This window comes from Microtus oregoni, unplaced genomic scaffold, assembly GCF_018167655.1.
Source record: "Microtus oregoni isolate MIOR12 unplaced genomic scaffold, Mior012 000026F_ref0000081, whole genome shotgun sequence".
Classification (NCBI taxonomy): domain Eukaryota; kingdom Metazoa; phylum Chordata; class Mammalia; order Rodentia; family Cricetidae; genus Microtus; species Microtus oregoni.
In genome coordinates, this window is record NW_024543085.1 from 15,175,512 (window position 1) to 15,185,321 (window position 9,810).

Here is a 9,810-nt window from a genome sequence, read left to right on the forward strand (position 1 = left end):
TGGAGCATATGTTCTGATATTTTAATGTGTGTTTTCTGAGGTGAGGGTTCAAATTAATGTGGGTGTTTTAGGACTGTGTTCTGCTGTATTTGTTAATGTTATGCTATATTATGTATCTATTAGTATGGTGTGTTTTAAGGGGCTTTGTTTGGGATGCATTTCAATGTACTTACATAGGTTTTGTGGGTTATTCTAATATAAAATATGGGATTTGGGGGTTATTCTATTGTTAACTGAGGAGTTTTTGGAGAGCATATATTCTTTTTGTTTTGTAAGAGAAATATATTTTGATGTATTACTGGGGGATTTGGGTTGTGTTCTTATACGTGCATGATGTAAATATAAATGAACAAGAGCATTGCATTTTTTAATTTGAGAATTCAATGTAAAAAAAGATAAATTAAAAAGTTACCACTTCAGTGTAAAAGAATTGAAGTACATAATTTGTGGGGAGTGGAGGAAACCCTGCACTAATGATGTGCCAAGTGAATGTTTGCTGCTAACCTTGCCACATCCATGTCTAGGACCTGATGGAGGAAGGTCATTGGCTAATAAAGGCACTGCCCTGGCCCATTTTATTGGTTAGAGGATAGGTGGGAGGAGAAAACAGGACAGAACACTGGGAGGAAGAGGAAGTGAGGGCAGAGACTCGACAGCTCTCTCGGGAGCAGACGCCTGAGAGAGACGCCATGCCCCGCTCCGGCATGAAGCTCCGACCCAGGATGGACTAGGCTAGAATCTTCCCGGTAAGACCGGTTCTCACAGATTATTAGAGATGGGTTGATCGGGATGTGAGAATTAGCCTGTAAGTGCTAGAGCTAAAGGGCCAAGCAGTGCTTCAAAGAATACAGTTTCCATGTAATTATTTCGGGGCATAAGCTAGCCATGTGGGCGGCCGGGTGTGGGGGACGCAGCCCTGCCGCCCCATATTACTACATTTGGCGCCCAACGTGGGGCTCGAACCCACGACCCTGAGATTAAGAGTCTCATGCTCTACCGACTGAGCTAGCCGGGCAGGCGGCTGGGGTGTTGGGGATGCAGCCCCGCCGCCCTTATTACTTCATATGGCGCCCACGTGGACAACTGCTTCCACATAAAGCCTGAGACACCTTGGGAAGTAATTCTAGAACAAAATGAAAGCATTGTGCCTGGTTTCTTGGTAGCAGCAATTTCTCGGTTCTACTCTGCTTGCTAGAGGCAAGCAAGCGCCTCATCTAAGAGAGGCTTCCTGACTCAGCTTTAGCTGCAAAGCCTGCACCTCATTAAGAGGTCCTGCCACGAAACACTTAAACAGTGTTGACGAAAAGCTGAACACATGCTTTTCGGTTTTCAGCCATAGCAGGAAAAAAGCTGCGCCATTTAAAAATGCCGGCTTTCTGGGCTGTCCTGCCAGGACAAACTCTGACTCTTTTACGCAGGCGGTTTGTGTGGTTTGCAAGCACAGGCTGCTGAAGTTCGCTAGCTGGCTACAGCCAGTACCTCAGCTATGAGAATGGAAAGCTAAGGAATGGACTGGATCCAGCCGGCAAAGCCACGCCTTTAATCCTACTGATATTGCTTGGTAAATTAAAGACTCATGTGGTCAGAAAAAGAGAGATATACAGTAAAGAGAGATTCAAAGACAAAGAAAATTTCTAAATGGTTTAAAGTGTGTTAAAAATATATGCAGACTAAAAGTTGAAGTTCTTAAAGTAAAAAACAAAAAAGGAAGAGAGTTGTTGTGTATGGTAGCACACGCCTTTAATCCCAGTGCCTAGAAGGCAGAGGCAAACAGATCTCTGTGAGTTCAAGGTGTAGTAGCTTACACCTTTAATCCCAATGCCTGGGAGGCAGAGACAGGCGGATCTCTGAGAGTTCAAAGACAGCCTGGTCTACAGAGTTACTTCAGGTCAAAGATACAGAGAACCTGTCTCAAAAAGCAAAGAGTTAAAAGTAAAAATAAACAAAATAGAGGTTAAAATAAAGCGTACAAAGATGGAAAATAAACAGAAAATTTTGATACTGTATGCTATTATGCTCTCTTTGAATTGTTTGAATGCTGAGGAAGGAGCAACAGCTGCTAAAAGATATTTATTTATAAATACTGCTGAACTAATCCAACATAGATATTTTGGATTTGGATCTAAGGATATGATACTTTGGAAAGGAGTTTCTTATTTTGTTTTCACAGAGGATGAGACACTGTTCATTTCTTCTATTCCGATTTGGTATAATGGACCACATCCTCCTGAATGGTTCCTGTGCAAGCCTTTAAAAAATTGCTTCGCTCAACTGCCAACTGAGATGAAACTAGCACACAGGTTATACCATGAAAGACCTAATTAACGACGCCCCCATTCAGCAGGAAGCAGTTTGGAGAGAAATAACTGCGCCCATATTCCCAAAAAATGTTTATAAATGTTCTTTTACATTTAAAGGGGGATATGATATAGCACCAATGTACTTCAAGAGGAAGATGGGCATCGAAGAGGCACCTTATGGAGTTTGATAGCCATTTGGGCAAGAAACTGCTCTTGCCTGGACTATTGCATAAACTGGACACAGAGAACCCGCAGAGAGAGGACTACTGAACTTGCCTAAGGTGAGATGATCTTTCGGGGTTCCTGATTCATGAAAGAGTCTGCGAGACATTCTGCAGGACACAACAGATAGTGACTGAACTGACTTTGAATTTTCCTGCTTTATGGAAATGTCTGCTGGATACCATGGGCCTGAAGGCTTGAAGATGGATGCCCCAACGGTACAAAAGAACTTTGGGTGACTGTCCAGGCAGCGAGATTTCTTTGTCATTTCTAGAGTTTGAAGTTTCTTAGTTCTTGTTTACTTAGGTAATATATCTTTCTGGAGTCTTTGATGGAGTTAAGAATAGTTAGTTGTAGTTTTCCTTAGTTATGATAAAGATTATTGTAATTTTTACTTGATAACTGTTTTGTTATATGTAATTTTGCTATGTTAAAGCCTTTTTTTTTGTTTAAACCGAAAAAGGGGAAATGATGGAGGAAGGTCATTGGCTAATAAAGGCACTGCCCTGGCCCATTTTATTGGTTAGAGGATAGGTGGGAGGAGAAAACAGGACAGAACACTGGGAGGAAGAGGAAGTGAGGGCAGAGACTCGACAGCTCTCTCGGGAGCAGACGCCTGAGAGAGACGCCATGCCCCGCTCCGGCATGAAGCTCCGACCCAGGATGGACTAGGCTAGAATCTTCCCGGTAAGACCGGTTCTCACAGATTATTAGAGATGGGTTGATCGGGATGTGAGAATTAGCCTGTAAGTGCTAGAGCTAAAGGGCCAAGCAGTGCTTCAAAGAATACAGTTTCCATGTAATTATTTCGGGGCATAAGCTAGCCATGTGGGCGGCCGGGTGTGGGGGACGCAGCCCCGCCGCTCTTATTACTTCAAGGACCCATAGCCTCAGATCCATCAAAGTGGTGAGAACCTCACACCTTTTTCATGAGTCTCAAAGAGATGGCCAAGTCTTCTTCTGGTCCAAGTGTGGATATTGATAGTGTGTGCAGAAAGAGTTCACCATCGCTGTTAAGACTGCTCCTTTATATAGACCGTTCCTATTGAGGCTGGCTAAATCTATCTCCTTGTTCAGCTGTATGTAACAACCCCACCTCCAATTCATCTGCACATAGCAAATACTCTGAGCTTTTGGTGTGTTGAAGTTCCTCTATCAGAAAGCTCATACCACTAAAATCAATGTATTCTCTGTCAGACCACCCCAGTCAGACTAAGTCCCTAGAGCTGTGCTGGATGTTGCAATAAGTAGCACCTCATTTCCACAACCCGAGAAAACATCCTAGAGCATTTGGGGTACTTCACAGGGAACTGTGCTCCAAATGCTCACAGCATGGAGAAGCTACTTATGTTTCCCTGTTTATATTTCAGGAAGACTTTTCACCCTTTGCACTAAATGAATGGAAGCACCTTGAAATTGCAGAGATAAACCTTTTATACATTACATATAAGTAATGTATATATTGAGATATTTGTCTCCCCAGAGTTGTGAATACATGCATGTGACATCATATTTGAATTTTCACAAAGTTTAATTTCTGGGGTTAGAACTCAAGTTTTCATGCTTGCAAGGCATGAAGTGATCTCTTGATCTAACTGCCTGAGCTATTTCCCATTCCATATGCTTGGAAATATTTTATACTAGACTGTTAGAAATAATTAACAGCAAATTAAGCATTTTTCACAGTTTATTGATAACATTTATTGATTAATGCCATTCTTATTGCTGTCACTTCTTATGCCACTACAAAGTTGATTTCTAAACAAAAATCATGACTATATCTAATTTTTCTTTTACTATGAAAAGTAGTTTTTGTGTGTATGTTTGAGGACATGTGTATGTGGGTGTTTATGCACACAGAGATCAAATGTAGGTGTCTTCTTCACTTGTTCTCCAACTTATTGCTTTAGGCAGAGTCTTGCACAGAATTTAGGGGACCCAGAGCCTGACAATTCAGCTAGACTGGTTGATCAGAAAGCCCTAAGGATCCTCTTGTCTCCACGTTCTGTTGCTGGGATTGTAAGTGGATGCTGCTGTTCTAAGTTAAGGTTGCTAGGTGTGGGAGACCCATCTCAGGTCTGTATGTTACTAATGATAATATTATACCAATTGTGCCATCTCTCCAATCCAAAAATTATATCCTGTAATAGTATCACTTTCATCCAAAAATTGAGAAGTTATTTGAAAATTGCATTGTATCTTTAAAAAAAAATGATGGTGGACAGTTAATATGATCTTATAATTTTCTCTTGAAATGTGGTTCCTGAAGACATAGAGAAAAAAATAAAACCAATTTATTGTTAAAACATTAGCAAAATGTTTTAACTTAGGCAGTGTATTGTCTTTGATAAAGCTTCCTCTGGTGTATAAGAACCTAATTGGCGATAGATTTCCTCTTTAGGAATTTCTATTAGGATTGCAATATGTATCAGAGTGGTAGAAATGAGAAGATAAAGATGAATGTGCCCAAATATTTCAATAACCATATACATTTTTCTAATGAAGAGTCAGCACAATTTCTGCTGAATAATTAAGAAATAAATTTTGAGCAAATTGAATTTAGGAAATGGGTAATGAGAGCTTACAAATGACAAAGATGAAGTTAGTCATGTTAACAGAGATCTATATGGCTAGTGGGTGGATCCCACTATGCTCAAAGAATATGAAATGAGAGAATAAATGAAATAAATTTCCTGAATGTGTGGATAGAAGGACTATTCCTTCAATTCTGCCTGTAAGTTTGTTCATAGAAGAATAAATTACTTGATGATTAAGTGGCAAAAAGAAACTTAAAGAGAAATATGTAAAAAGAAAAGTTTAAATGAGGCTTACATCATAATATATTGTAATGGGGAGTAGATGAGGAGGTAATTATCTATACAGATGAAGCATGACTTGGCTCTAGCAACTTCTATTAAAATGCTGGCTACTATCACTTTAGAAGAGCCAGGTTTATACATAAATGCATTTCTATGAATGAGCCAAAAACCAGTTCACCAAATGACCAATTTACCAAGTTATTTTGCTTATTTTAGCTATATGAATTTTATGCCATCCGTTTTTGTTTTGTCCTAATAGTTTTTGAGTAAAGGACATTTTGTTTCTCTCTCACTCTCTAAATAATATTCTTTTTGTTTTTGCTGAATCTGTAAGCCAATAGCTATAGAATAGAAGTCGTATCATTTTTAGTTGTAAAGAATTTTTAAGGTAGGTGTGGTGGTACATGCTGTAATCCTTGGATGTGGGAGGTGAGGTAGGGAGATGGTGAACTGAAGACAAGCCTGGACTACTTAGAGAGATCTGCTGTCAAAAGAGAATAAAACTACAATAACAAAAAAGAATTCTTATCAATATATTCTTTATGGCTCTATCCCTCAGGAGCATATTTATTAAAACTCGTGTTTGTTAGAAAACATTTTCTTTAGGGCTTTTAAATTTAATTTTAAAAGTTCATTAGTTTTAATTGTGGGTGGGTGTGAGAAAGAGAGACTTGTGACTGTGTGACCATGTATGGGTGTGAGCACATGAGGGCAGGTGTCCTCAGAAGCTAGAGGCAATGGATTCCCCTGAAACTAAGTTCATAGGCTGTTGTGAGCCATCCGACTGGCAACCAAAGCTGGGTCCTCCAGAGGAACAGAAAATGCTTTGTCTTTGGGAGAATGAGTCGATAGGAATTTATTATTATTTTTTAAGCAATGGGAATCTTTAATTGGTTTTCATTAGATTTTTAGAATTTTATTACCTACCTAATTTTTCATCTAATTTAAAATCTAATACTTCCATGTCTTCTTCAATCATATTCTTTTCTGCTTAATTAAGAGAGATAGTCCATATTGTTAGAAGAAATAAATAAGTATGGTGAGTGAGAGATCACTTTCCTCTGTGAGGAAGGAAAGTTAATAAGAGAATACATTAAACCCGCATAACTCTGAGTACAAATACTTAGATGGACAATCTGCAACTGTGTGGAGTTCTTTCTATATTGGCTGCATCTCTCAGGGTTTTGGGATGTTCATGAAAGATGAGTTTAAGATCTTTATGATCATTATATTTTATTTATAAAACATGTAATAGATTTTCTGTGTCTCCAAATGCCATACTATTTATGCCCTATGGTCTTTTGGAATATATGTCTATCTGAGTTTTTCTTGTTTACCAAGTATGTAGTAAGTTAAAAGTAAAATGGGTTTTACATTGGATTTTACAGTTTCATATTAAATATATATTGTTTCACTTTCCTACCACCCAAACATAAACATCCATATCAGATCAGGAGAAACAATTTACATGCTAGCTTCTGTTTTAAATGGCTGTTCCATCTAGATAGAGGTTCAGTGGGAGATACAGACTTTGGCTCTCATTAATTTTGGTGTGTGATTTTTTTGATTCGCAATTTTTAATAATAAATTTTATAAAAATAAAATAAAAGGCAAATTGTATGGAGAGGGTCATATCTAATGCATATGATTTATAGGTATCAAATAATTCTATTAAATAAATGTTAGAATTAAGGGGGGGAAAATTATCTTTTACTTTATAAATTCTTGAGGTGCTTACATAAAGTTACAATCCAAATGTACACCAAAGACAATGAGCTCCCACACCCTCTTGATGGGGTAGCTTAGTCCGAACCTATCCTTCCGCTGTTTCTGTGTTAATGGATCAGCCACAGTTTTGTAAGTGTACCTTTTCTATGTTTTATTACAGCGTTTCATTTCTTTCTTTTGGAAGATTATAATAAATTACACCATCTCTTTCTTCCATTTTCTCCCATCAAACCCTTCTATACATCCCTTTGCTCTCCTTCAAATTCACGGCCTCTGAGATCCAGAAGTATCTGACTAGTAACTTTTTAACTTTAGACTTTAAGAATTGTGTGATTTCCCCTATACTCATAATCTCCAGGAAAATGATTAATTAAATAGTAAGGTTGATGGATGATTTAGTTTTTCATTTTCCTGGAATTAATTCAATGTGCTTTTTAACAAGACTCTCAAAAGTCAGCCAACTGCACAGAGAAAGGAAGTGATTGTATTTCTAGAGAACAACCCCTTACCTTCCCTGCTATCATGTTAAAAAATCACAGGAAAGAAATACTGTGCATACATGCACACTCACACACACACACACACACACACACAGAGATTTACACATACATATATATATATACATATGCATACTCAGATACATACATGCACATACACACATATACATACACACATATGCACACACACATATATGCATGCACATACATAGACACACACAGGCACACACATATGCATACAATATACAAGCACACAAAGGTACATACAGATACACATACACACTCAGACATACAGGTACTCAGCCACACATGCAAATATATATTCAGACACATAGAGTCAGACACACAGGCATTCACACACTTAGACACACACATGACTCTGTGCCAAAGCTGTTATCCCAAGAGACTCATTAGGTAACTAAAGCAGAGATTTACAGGGCTCTTTCAGAATAAGTAATGCAGAAATGAAAGAGTCCCAGAAAGATAAGTAGGCAAGAGCTTCCTGCTATGAAGTCTCAACCTTCCTTTCTACCTTTCTTCCTTCCTTCTTTCCCTCCCTCCCTTCCTCCTTCCCTCCCCTCCTCCTTCTTTTCATTCTTCCCTCTTTCCCTCTTTTCCTCCTTCCTTCCTTCCTTCCTTCCTTCCTCCTTCCTTCCTTCCTTCACTCCTTCCTTCCATTCTTTCCTTTCTTTTCTTCTTCCTTCCTTTCTTTCTTCCCTTCTTTTTTCCTTCCCTTCCCTCCTTCCTTCATTCCTTCCTTTTTTCTTCCTACCTTCCATATTTCTTTCCTTTCTTTCTTCCTTTTTACCTTAACTAATTAATGATATTCTTGGATGACAATATCCTTCTCTTTTTATTGAAAAATATTTATTTCATATAGTATACTCTGATCACCTCCTACAACTCCTCCCAGATCTTCCCTTCTCTCCACCCATTCAACTCCATGTCTTTTTTCTCTCTCTTTGAAAAACAAATGTACAAAATCAAGAAGCTGTCACACACTGACACTCACAAACCCCCACAAAAACAAAAACCAGAATACACAAGCAACAGATTAATAAGGGAACAAGGATGCAAGTGTTGAAATAACAGAAACCAGAGCACCAGAAAAAATGCTGTATAAAAACTGAAACTATTAATAGAGCCTAACATGAATAATTGATAGAACACTGATCAGAATGAAAGAAATGCAGAATTGTAAAATCTATGCAAAAATGGAATATTAAGCCATATCAAATCAGGCGATCTGGCACAAAATATGTCTTTGCTACCACAGTGAAATGATTTGTAATCAGTGTACTAATAATGTCTTGGGATTCAGGTAACAAAGATTCATACAGTATGAAACTTAAGCAACAGAAATGTTTCTTCTTATGGCTTCAGAAGCTAGAAGTCTCTAATCAATGGAAGAAGGTTGGTTTTGCCTTAGAGCTTAGAGAAAGAATGTATCCTATGTGTATTGAAGCTTCTGCTCACCAACTGTCCCTTGCATTGCTGGCCTTTCAGGTGTATATCCCCTCCCTCAACATCTATTCACATGACATTCTCCATTCCACACTCCCAACTCTGTGCAAGTCCCCTTCATCCTTTGTTTTTTATGGGCACAGTCTTGAACTCAGCATCACTCAAATTTAGCATGGCCTCACATTAAATAATCTTATCAGCAAAGACTCAACTTCCAAGTAAGGTAATATTCTAAGGTTCTGCATAAAGTCAAATATTTTAGTTTGTTTGGCAGTGTGCTAATCACTGTTCAATAACGTAATTAGTATATTAAACCATTATTCTGAAGAATTCATTTGTTAACCTTTTTCTGATTTTGAGATATTTTGACTCTTATTTCTTTTTTATTTTTGATATTATAATAAAATGTACAAGCTTTATTCATTCCCTTTCCACCTTACAAGCCCTCCCATATGCTATCCCCTTCTCTTCTTCAAATATATGGCCTTCTTTTATACTAATTAGTATTTCATATGACATGTTGAATATATTTCAAATATATATATATATATATATATATATTCCTAAATATACCTGCTCAGTCCATATAATGTGCTTGTATGTGTGCTTTAAACCTGACCAATTGTCATTAAACAATTAATTGGAGTGTGATTCCCTGGAGAGGACCAACTCTCCCAGTGATAGCTTTTCTTATTCATATTTTTGCTTGTGAGCCCAGCCTTTAATGGCTGAGCCATCTCTCCAGCCCCACTGATAGCTTTTCTAATTTGTGTAGGATTG

At 38.0% G+C, this 9,810-nt stretch overlaps 1 non-coding gene across 1 annotated transcript; it reads right to left on the reverse strand.

The window, feature by feature from the left end:
• Nucleotides 1-942: 942 nt before the first annotated feature.
• Trnak-cuu lies at nucleotides 943-1,015 on the reverse strand. The gene has a single exon. It is a non-coding gene; the product is annotated as a tRNA-Lys (tRNA).
• Nucleotides 1,016-9,810: the final 8,795 nt, after the last annotated feature.